The sequence below is a fragment of the Rattus rattus genome, chromosome 6 (genome assembly GCF_011064425.1).
Source record: "Rattus rattus isolate New Zealand chromosome 6, Rrattus_CSIRO_v1, whole genome shotgun sequence".
Classification (NCBI taxonomy): Eukaryota; Metazoa; Chordata; class Mammalia; order Rodentia; family Muridae; genus Rattus; species Rattus rattus.
The window spans coordinates 98,813,821-98,823,324 of NC_046159.1; the positions used below are offsets into that span (position 1 = coordinate 98,813,821).

The 9,504-nt window shown below is 40.2% G+C and overlaps 1 pseudogene; it reads right to left on the minus strand.

Moving 5' to 3' along the window:
- Positions 1–5,418: 5,418 nt before the first annotated feature.
- LOC116904409 lies at positions 5,419–8,572 on the minus strand (annotated as a pseudogene).
- Between the last annotated feature and the right edge of the window lie 932 nt (positions 8,573–9,504).

The following is a 9,504-nucleotide window of genomic DNA, read 5'->3' on the forward strand; positions in this document are numbered from 1 at the left end:
CTCAGGATCAATGCAGTCACGTCTATGTGCCAGCCCTGTTTGGGACACTAGAGCTGTGGCTTTCAGTGACTTAGTGATATCATTGTCTCCAACAAATGTTCAAGCTGCACAGTTAACATGCCACTCCCCTTCTCTATAGAAACAATTCTACTATTAATTATAATCACATAGTTAAACCATACAATAATATTTGTAGTGTAAACACACAAATTGTCAGCTCAGAACATGAAGAATTTATGGTTTGTATTGTATTTATACTTTCATATTCTCTTTCTATGATTTCAGTCAACATATTGGGCTTATTTTATTCCTAATAGGATACAATTCCTTAGTTTATGTGGCTCAATTTTTGATATGTAATCTCGATTGCATCCTCACAAAATGCTGCATTCTATGAGGCTTGTTCTGATTCTTCATTTTGCCTAAATTCTTGAATAAAACTTTTGGGCCAGCCTATGGCTACAAGAACCATGTGACATCCCGAAAGCTTATAAAGCATCCAGGTAGAGTTCATTGCAATGTGCACACTTGCTTTAAGATCTCTCACACCACTTCAGGGACACAAGCTCCATAGTCTAGGTTCACCCTACATTTTGTCCTCATTCATAGAAATTCTCCCTTTGTTTCAGGTAGGCTATGGATAGTGGGCCCAAGTCTTGTTTCCTGTGTTTTCTCTCAAGAGAAAATCCCAGTCAGTCATGTGGGTAAGTGGTTTGCCTAGTAATGCAAATTGTGTGTTTAGTGTCCCAAGGAATTTTATCACAGTGCAAGAGTTCTTGTATCACTTTTGTCATTACTTTGCCAAACTACAACACTTACCACTACTTAAGGCAGTACAGGGTCCTTGCTAGATAAAGCATTTCTCAGTTACTCCCTAAATAGATAATATCTCAGTAATAACTTTCTTTTCTTGTCCATGCATCCTGTTGGGGTTTTGATGGAAACTTTTTATAACCCTGCCCTGGTGAGGAAGGACTCACACCCAGAAACAGAGATAAAATGGATCAGCAGACCTCCCATATGAAGAAGGTGGCAACAGGGTCTGACCATTCCAAAAAGGACATTGTTCTCCATGCCCAAAACATGGCTGATCTTCAGAAACCAGGAGCCATCAGCAAATGAGGCCATTGCCATGGTTGAGACAGGTCAAGAAAATGGCGATTTCTATTTTAGACTTGGTTGGAAAGTGGGACATAAAATTTCATAGGTCTCAGGAACATTTCAAAAATAAGGGCTGATCTACCACTAATGAGAGTTTTCTCATTACCCTGATTTCATTGGACATAGAACCGTCTGCATAAAACTGTCCTTTGCATTCCTTTTTTTTAATTTATAGTTTAATTGTAATAGCAAATTTCCTTTTGTTGAAAATGTAATCCTCATCTTGATTTTCAAGATAAATATTATCTGGCTTAATATAATATATTTATAAGCTGTGAGGATCCCACCACTGACAAACTAAACTGAGTAGGTACTGTAATACAAGAGACCAAGCTGCTCCATTTTTATTTTTTACCCAAATTGAGGAGCACAAAGGATATTCAGAACTATGACTTTGAAGGCAAAGAGGTGTATGTTTCAATTCAGAATTCTACTGAAATTCAAAGAGAAATCTTCATCTCCCAAATGGGCATGTTAATGTCTATCCTTGTCATAAAAATGTGGCTTAGGGTAACACCCAGCACAGAATATGGTTTTCTACAATTGTCAAGGAGCTGAAGCATCTTGTCAGAGAGGAATGAACGTCTGGTGGGGTTGAGGCCAATCTCAATGTTTAGAACTACCTATTTTGGCTCCAGTAGACCATATGGAAATTAGAATAGAAGTAAAATCATTTCTGGGCCATGTTCAGGCCTTCATGGCATTGCCCAACCCCTCTCTAGTATGTCACCAGCTGTGAAGGGAAGATTACATTACAGAAAGCCAGTAGCTCTGTAAGGCTGTGGAGAGGCTAGCACAGAAATACACAGCAGAATCCTCCAGCTCCAAGGCACTCATGTTCATCTCAGAGTCTGGACTGAGAATCTGCTGGGCAGCTTTCTTTCCCTCCTCCATTTGTTCATATTTCTGGATGAGGAACGTTAGTTCCTGTCCCTGAGTCTGCTGGTGAGTCCAGGCCACACTTCTATGTCCAGAGATGGGAATGCATTTCAGAATGGACCTTCCTCCTTTTCTTTGATTATGTGTCTTAGAGGCTGGACAACCCCAGAATGTGCTTAACCTGTGGAAGAAGGACACCGAGTAATGGTCTATATAAATAGTATATCCATGCAGAAGCAGCAGCAGCAACAATGGAGATCAGGATCAGCCCTGCCAGCACTCAGGACTTACTTGTTCCCAGGAGAAAGACGGCAACCCAAGACAGCAGGCTGGTACTCCAGGCAGAGTTAGAGAGGGCAGTGTTTGACATCCTTCTTCTCAGGATACTGATCTCTTTGGGGAGAGAGCAGGAGTCAGCTCCTCCTATCTCTTGCCTCCTTTTATCTCATTGCCTGTGATGTCAGGTTCTGAGGTCAGTGATCTGTTATATGGTTACTCCCATAGGCTCTCTGTACTAGTGCACCTAGTCTCAAGCCTTTCCTTTTTAGTCTCCACCTGCTCAGTAGGACGGAAGATGGCTGATGAGAATAAATAGGGCTGGGTATGGGGAAGCCCTGCTTTTCTCTGAGCCAGTTGCTTCCTTCTCTTCTAGCTTCAGAGGCCTTTGGATTGCCAAAGCTACAGTTCAAATCTTTAATTCACGCTCCCTATGGTGACCCACAGTGTGTGTGTGTGTGCATAGATGATTGACCACATCTCCCAGCCAGGTGCTTCCTGAGCCAAAACTCTTTCTGGTTCCACAGCTAACACCTTTCTGTAGGCTACAGAGCAAAACTCATAACCATCTTGTTTACCACTGCCCACAGCTCACACAGTGGATCAGCAGTGCCCCCTAATGACCAGCTGTGTGGTCACTGGATTGTACCTCTACTGACTGAAGAGAGGTGGGAACTCTCAAAATCAGGCACCTGGGATAGGTCAGAAAACTTCACAGAGTTTGCCAGTACCTGTTTATCTACCTAAATATCAATTTTTGCCTATGGTAAACAGAACAGTTTGAAAGGACCACCACTTTTCAAAAACAAACAGACAAAACCCAAAGAAAACCACAACAGAAAAAAATCTGTTGTTTCAGTGTTGCAGGTAAATATACACTAATTAGTATATTTCAGCTGCCCTTGGAAGGGGTTGGACCTGGAAAATATAGTCCTAATTCTAAGGAAAGATCCAGAAAAGCCTGAGGGTGGATGTTGTCAATGGAGAAGACTGAACGGTTTTAAAAATAAACCAAGCTAAAAAAAAAGGATAGGCTGAGAAGGTAGAATTTTGGAAATTTTGTTCTAAACAGTTAGTTAGACTTTGAAGAAATTTAAATATTAAAATTCTGTGTTGCAATATTCAATTGAATATTTGACCATATCCATTTCCTCAGCTCATATTTTGTTCTCATTTTTTGTTGCTTCCTTTTGAATGTTATTTTCAAATTTATTAACCTATCCTCCTGGAGCATCCAATCTGCTGTTATGTACAGTGAGAGTTCTCATCACCGACACTGCAGTTTCTACTCTGGAAGCTTGATTTGAATCTTCACATGTCTCCCTCATTTCTACAAATTGGTTTGAGGGTACATGCTGCAGTCACACTGTTTAACGTCATAGCTCACGTCTCAGAAACAGGTTGGTTTCTAGTGATTAATTTTTCTCCTAGTAATAAGTCATATTTCCTTCCATCTTTGCAAAGGTGCGATCTTTTCTTAGATGCAAAAATGACTTAGGTCACTAGAGGAATGCAGTTAAAAGATCTATCTATCCATCTATCTATCTATTTATCTATCTATCTATCTACCTATATCCATCCATCCATCCATCCATCCATCCATCCATCCATCCATCTATCTATCTATCTATCTATCTATCTATCTATCTATCTATCTATCTATCTATCTATCTATCTATCTATCTATCCTTACTCCTCTTTCTCCTTAATGGTCATGAGATGGGCAGCTCAGCTCTGCCACATTTTTCTTCCTGGTCTGTTGTACCACGCCACAGGGCCAAGCAATGGGTCCATGTATGCATAGTCCAAAACCTTTGAAACACTGAGGTAAAAATTAAAATATACCTCCTTCATTTATGTTCTTAGATTTGTCATGAAATCAGAAGGATAGCCATCACACAAATCTCCAAAATCCATGCTGACTCTGTTTTGTTTCTCATTCTGTAAAATGCAGTGTGATGAGCAGGAATTTTCCAATTACCACCGACTGGCACAAGATACTCAAACGTGAGAGCAAAAGAATGATATAGATATATATTAAATATATATATATATTATATATATATATATTAAAATCTGGCATGGCAATTGTGCCAGTTTCTTTTTTGCAATTAAGTATTACTAAAATACTGAAATAGGGTCTATTAGTCTTTCCCAAGATGAATCCTCTACATTGTTGTCCAATCACAAGTGGGCAGCCCTAAAAATATATAGCCCTACAGAGTTTGTAGATTGAATTTATTTATTTATTTATTTATTTATTTATTATTTATTTATTCATTCATTCAATCACTCCATGCATACAAAAAGCAAAGAAATAATAATAATTAAAGAAAAAGAAGTCACAAATATGAAAGGAGAACAAAACATGTGAGAGGAAGAACTGAATGAGGAAACAATGTTAATAAATTGAAATCTTCAGAAGGTAAAAGAAAAGTAATAAAACCTGAAATGTAGTTTCACTGGGAGAAGGAATCTAGAAAAAAGAGGGAAATGTATGTCTTCCATGCAGAAGAAATGTCCTAGGGAAAAAAATCTCCAGACTAGAAAATACCACAGCATATATGAAGAAGAACATGAATGTAGATAAATTTTGCTGATAAAGAAAACATCAGGGGATGCTGGTTAAAGGCTAATGACACCAACGAGTGAAGAAAAATGACACGCAACATTATGGGTTCTTGTTCTATACAAAAGAGACTGCTGACCTATAGGGAAAACATGGTCTGGAAAGAGATCATCTAAGTGACTCAGTTGGATAGTAAGATGGCTGAAGAGTTGAATGAAGGCCAGTGGGACTGAAATGATGGCTGTGAGGTTATAAATGCATCATTAGGAACTTCAATGAAAAGATTCATTTTCAGCCAGACATGATTGCACAAAACTTCTAAATATAGGCCAGCTTATGGTCTACAATACTAGTTCCAGGCCAGCCAGGACTGTTATAAAAAAGAACACTGTCTTCTTAAAATTCATTTTTGTCTTTGAAAGCAGAAACAAGAAGTTGAGCTAAGACAACCATCGACGAAAAGGTTGTTAGAATGACCTGAGGGTAGCTAAAAAGCCATGCTGGAAGAGTCCTAGTTTGTCAGAGCTCAGCAACTATATAGAGGCAGGGACTTCCTGAGGCACACGCAAGTTGTTTTCCCTAATTTCCTTTCTGTGCAGAGGGGAGGAGGCCATGCACTGCTGTGCATCACTGCTGGCACAGAAGTACACAGATGTCTGAGAGGGGAAGCAGACTCCAGCGTGAGGAAGAAATTTTCTTTGTTTGGTCTGGAGACCTTGTACCCATTAGGGACATCTCCTTTCTCAGTACTGTTAGCACCATATGAGTAATGGATCAGCCTCAGACCATGCCCCATGTCCTGCGATACCAGTACATGTTGTTGTGATTATTTTCTGTTGACAACTCAGTGTCACCTTTCCTCCTTTTTACTGTCACCTTGTTTCTTGGGCTTTGTGTGACTGCAGCTTCCATGTGTTCTGTAATAGAGAAAGACAAAAACCTGATGATGCCATCTTAGCAAAAGACCTTGGAATTCTGGGAGGAAAGGACCTGTGGCCTGACCATACTCACTTGCACACAGGAAACTCAAAACCACTAAAGGAACCTGGAGCCCATCTCAGGACCAAGGCAGGCTTTCTTATGTTCCAGCCCCATTTGGGAAGCTAGAACTGGGGGCTTTCAGTGACTTAGTGATGCCACTGTCTATAACAAATTCTGGAGCTGCACAGTTATCACACTACATAACTCTTTACACTAACAAATCTACTATCGATTATAATCTCATAGCTGGACTATACAATAATATTTGTAGTGTATACACACAAAAAGCATCAGTTCAGAAATGAAATAATGTATGGCTTGTTTTGTGTTTACACTTGCAACTCTTTCTCTGATTTTTAGTCAACATGTTAGGCTTATTCCTAATAAGGATACAATTCCTTATATTGCATTGTTCTCATTTTTGCTACTTCTGGGATCTCCGTCCACCCTCACAACATGCTCTATGCTTTCTATGAAGTTTCAACTAACTCTTCATACCATTTACCTGAGGAAAACTTTCAGTGTTATCTGTGGCTACAAGGACTGCTTGACAAACAGAAAGCTAATGAGGCATCCAAGGCTGAGGTCATTAAAATTTGAACAATTGTTTAAGATCTCTCAACCTATTCAAGAACACAAGCTGTACGTTGTAAACCTCAACCCTCAGTCTATCCTCAGTGATAGAAGTTTTCCCTTTTTTGGTCACACACTGTGTTGTTAGACCTCAGACTTTCCCTGTGTTCTTTGTCAAGAGGAAACCCTTCCTCAGTGGGTGAGTGAGTTGTCTTTCAGGTAAATGCAGATCGGTGCCTGTAGGTCTCCAGAGGTGTACCAAAATCATTCAAAGTTCTCATGTCCCCAAGTTCTTAACAAACATGAAACTCTTTTAACCTCTACTAAACGGCAGTAACCATTTCCTTCCTACCAGTTACCATCTGAGTTACTCCCTAAGCATAAAATATCTCAGTATGAAGCCTCCTTTCTGTGGCCACATCCTGGTGGGATTTTGATGGAAACTTTCTATAACCCTGCCTGGTGAGGAAGGACTCAAAAGCAGAAACAAAGACAAAGTAGGATGTTCAGAACAGAGTTCATATTAAGAAGGTGGAAACAGGATCTGTCCTTCCCAGAAAGAATATTGCCTTCCATGCCCAAAACTTGGCTAGTTCCCAGAGACCAAGAACCACCAAATGGAGGCTATTACCCATGGCAGAGAAGTCTATGGAAAAGGCACTTTCTATTTAAGACTTAGATGTTTAAAGTAGGAACATTGTTAAATTTTAAAACCCTCAGTGGATCATTTCAAAATAAAATGATCTACCAATAATGTTAATATTCTAGCAAAAATACTCTTATTTCATTGGAGATAATGGAATTTGTGTAAATATCTCTTTTTATTCCTTTTCAATTGACTGTTTAGTAGCAAATTTTTTGACGAAAATGTAAAATCATCTTGAATCTATGAAAAACCAAACATTATCTTAATATTATACATGTAAAATCTATCACACCCCCCACACACATACACTGAGCCCAGCTGATCTTGAATACAAGAAAATAGTGACCCTCTTCATTGTTTATACAAACCAACACCAAGAAACACCCAAAAATTCAGAACTTTGACTTAGAAAGCACAGAGATCTGCCTTTCAATCCTAGTGTTTATGTTCTTTTTTTTTCTGTTTTATTCTTTTTTCTCCATCTTTATTAAATTTGGGTATATCTTATTTACATTTCAATTGTTATTACCTTTCCTGGTTTCACCAACATCCCCTAACCCCTCCCTCTCCCTTCAATATGGGTTGTTCCCCCCCATCCTCCCCCATTTAGTGTTTATGTTCTTAAACAAAACCATGTAGGAAAATTTCTTAAGCTACTGATTCTCACTGAAGTGATGTAAGCAAATCAATGAATGGAAAACGGATATGATAATATCTAAATTTGTCTTAAACCATCTTGCCTGGCCAGCCCAACAGAGCAGTTTTTTTACAATTGTCTAGGGGTGGAAGGTAACGTCTGGAAAGGCTGGAGGGCATGGGTCTGAGACCCAATGTTAGAAACAGTCTGTGTGAGCTCAGCTAGGCAGTCAGATGATTAGTAACAAGTAGAAGCATTTCTGGGCCTTGGGTATGGTTTTGTGGCACCAGAAACCCCTCTTTGATATATCACAAGCTGGAAGAGAAAGATTAAGTTACAGAAAAGCCAGTAGCTCTGTAAGGCTGTGAGAGAGCTGGCTCAGAAATACACAGCAGAGTCCCTCCAGCTCCAAGGCACTCCATGTTCATCTCAGAGTGATAGTCATCGAACTGCTGGACTGAGAATCTGCTGGGCAGGTTTCCTTTCTCTCTCTCAGATTTTTCATAATGCTGGATGAGGAACTTTAGTTCCTGCCCATGAGTCTGTTGGTACCAGGCCACATTGGTATGTTCAGAGATGGGAATACATTTCAGAATGGACCTTCCTCCCTTTTCTTTAATTATGTGTCTTGGAGACTGGACAACCCCAGAATGTGCTGAACCTGGGGAAGAAGGACACCGAGTAAGGGTCTAGAGAAAGAGTAGATCCATGCAGAAGCAGCAGCAGCAACAATGGAGCTCAGGATCAGCCCTGCCAGCACTCAGGACTTACTTGTTCCCAGGAGAAAGACAGCAACCCAAGACAGCAGGCTGGTACTCCAGGCAGAGTTAGAGAGGGCAGTGTTTGACATCCTTCTTCTCAGGATACTGATCTCTTTGGGGAGAGAGCAGGAGTCAGCTCCTCCTATCTCTTGCCTCCTTTTATCTCATTGCCTGTGATGTCAGGTTCTGAGGTCAGTGATCTATTATGTGACTACTCCCATAGGCTCTCTGTACTAGTGCACCTAGTCTCAAGCCTTTCCTTTTAGTCTCTGCCTGCTCATTAGAAGGAAGATGGCTGATGAGAATAAATAGGGCAGGGTATGGGGAAGCCCTGCTTTTCTCTGAGCCAGTGCTTCCTTCTCTTCTCCTAGCTTCAGAGGCCTTTGATTGCCAAAGCTACAGTTCAAATCTTTAATTCACGCTCCCTATGGTGACCCACAGTGTGTGTGTGTGCATGATGATTGACCACATCTCCAGCCAGGTGCTTCCTGAGCCAAAAACTCTTTCTGGTTCCACAGCTAACACCTTCTGTAGGCTATGAAAAACTCAAATAACATCTTGTTTACCACTGCCCACAGCTCACAGTGGATCAGAAGTGCCCCTAATGACCAGCTGTGCAGTCACTGGATTGTACCTCTACTGACTGAAGAGAGGTGGAACTCTCAAAATCAGGCACCTGGATAGGTCAGAAAACTTCACAGAGTTTGCCAGTACCTGTTTATCTACCTAAATATCAATTTTTGCCTATGGTAAACAGAACAGTTTGAAAGGACCTACCACCAAAAAAACAAAAAGGAAAAACCCAAAAGAAAACTGGAACAGAAAAAAAAAAATCTGTTGTTTCAGTGTTGGAAAATAAACACTAGTTATATTTTCAGCTGCCCTTTGAAGGGGTTGCAGACAGCTAAGAAAGTCCTAATCCTAAGGAAAAGAATCCAGAAAAGCCTGAGGGTGGATGTTGTCCCCTGGAGAAGGACTGAAAAGGTTTTAAAAAAAACAAGGGGAAAAAAAAGGAAAGGTT